Below are 2,321 nucleotides of genomic sequence, written 5' to 3'. Positions count from 1 at the left end.
ATATGTATATATATATGTATATATATATATATATATATATTTATATATATACGAATGTATATACACATATATATCTTCAATATATATATTCAAAGATAGTTTATAAAATCCCAACTTAATAAAGAAATTATTTGTTTTCTACAAAAATTTCCAATATTTTGTCAAAATTAAAGATACTGACGAAATAAAATAAATACATTTTGATGCCTATTGCAACTCCTCAAAAGCAATAAAACACAATCTTTAATAAGAGTGTTACATTAATATATACTATACAAAAGATATAGTAATGTAGAAATTTCTAGTCTTTAATCTAAAAGAATTGATTAAGCTGTCAAATTTAAGAAATTCTATCAGTAAAAATAAATTAGACATGTTAAAAGGAAAAGTAAATCCTTTCTTTTAATGGAAATCTTTCCTAATTTTCTTGCTTTTTTAAAAAAAATTTACAGTGTGAAATATCTAAATTTTATCAATTTCATAATGAAATCCTTGAAGATTTTATAGAATAATCCAAATAATATTATCCCCCTTGATATCAATTTACTGTTCATTACTGTTTGTATATACTAGAAAATGCAGTACTATATTTTAATTTCTATATGTCTTATGAAATTATTTGATTCCCATTATAATTATATATAAAATTTATGACCTATTTTTTTCTGATATTTTTAATTGAAACAATTCCTTGCTAAATCATTTCTCTTCTTTTTACAGTTTAATCAAACAATTTGTTTATCTTCACATAGTATTTGAATTTTTTTTTATAAATTTCAACTTGCCTTTCAGATTTTTATGTATTTTTATTTCTGAAAGAAACAAGGTAAATTATTTTTCTTGGAACCTAAATCCCTTCTTCAATATGCCAAGTTGAATGCTCCTGGAATATGTTTAACCCTTTATCATTCAAACTGGCTATATCTGATCCAAATATTTTACCTGTTTTATGTCCAAATGGGCCACATTTGAGCTCTAGCACCTCCTTACAATGTCATTCAAAAAATATGCAATCACATCATTGACATCTTGAAATTATGAGATAATACATGATTAATGGAAAACAATTTGAATAAATAAGCATCACATTTGACAGAGTAATCTGAATGCTAAAGGGTTAAATTTTGCACATTAACTGTAATATCATATCATACAGCAAGCCACTGTAACATTACCTCCAAATTTCCTTTTAATTTCCTAAGTACAAATAAATTCGACAGAGATGATTTCATTCCAGCATATTGATCATGACCAGAAGAATATTTTTTAAATGGCCACAGGAAATTTAGAGAAATAATGCACATTTTTTGATAGAGAAACTCTGTCTTTTAAACTTTTCACAAATCTGTTTATTCTTTACACAAAAGGATACTGATTGAAAAACAGACTCAAGTTCAGCTTTAGTGCAAATTCTGTATTCCACCAATTTCGTTTTTTAAACTATTAATCCAGTTGTTAAGACAATTTCTATTTCCTCTTTAAGTACAAAGTACACGTCCATTTAAAAATTGGAAAATATGTCACTTTCTCAATTCTATTATGTTCAACTCTTTTAATTACATCATTTGATAATGCATGCAATATTTTGTCTGTGCTTATATAATATCCATTTACTGTTCCTTCCTGATTGGTTTACAATGAAATTAAGGATAAGCACTTCAAGATTTTGTTAAAAATTCTTTCCTTCTTCATAGTTTCATGATTTTGAAACCCTTTAATCAGTTATTTCAGCAAACATCTCAAAATATTTTATACTGTTATCCTTGTTTTGAAGACATCTGCAAGAGTTTCCGAATCATTGACTGTAACATTTGGTTTTCACAAAACTGCTCTACTCATCATCTCCATTCATCTTGACTTAGGCAGTTTAAAAGTTTAAGTATTTGCTACATGTTACATACTATGCCTGCTAGATTCTCTAAGCTACATATTTGTCTGTTCTAGCAATTGCTCCAGAACTTGATTTATTACTTTGGAAATCTGTTATCTTCACTAACCATCCTTGGTTCAGCTTTGATTAGTTCTTCAAATTATTGTCTTTCTAACACCACTTGCTTAACATCAAACCTTGTTATAATACAAACTGCTTACTGCATAATAGTCAGTATTAGGCCTTTAAAATTCCCATGCTTTTAAATAATAGCTGTAAGCATTTCATGCTTTAAATCATTCAAACTTCCTTTCACATTTAATACAATTCAAATAAAGTATCAACGTACTTTCATTTACCAATCCTGATTGAAGAATTTCTGTTTTGAAAAATTACATTTATGGAATAACATTCAAAGATATATAAAAGACTTTCATTCAAAGTACAAAAT

The sequence above is a fragment of the Octopus bimaculoides genome, chromosome 4 (assembly GCF_001194135.2).
Source record: "Octopus bimaculoides isolate UCB-OBI-ISO-001 chromosome 4, ASM119413v2, whole genome shotgun sequence".
In the NCBI taxonomy this organism is placed as follows: domain Eukaryota; kingdom Metazoa; phylum Mollusca; class Cephalopoda; order Octopoda; family Octopodidae; genus Octopus; species Octopus bimaculoides.
The sequence above is the reverse complement of the archived record's forward strand: the minus strand, read 5'-3'. Positions refer to the sequence as shown.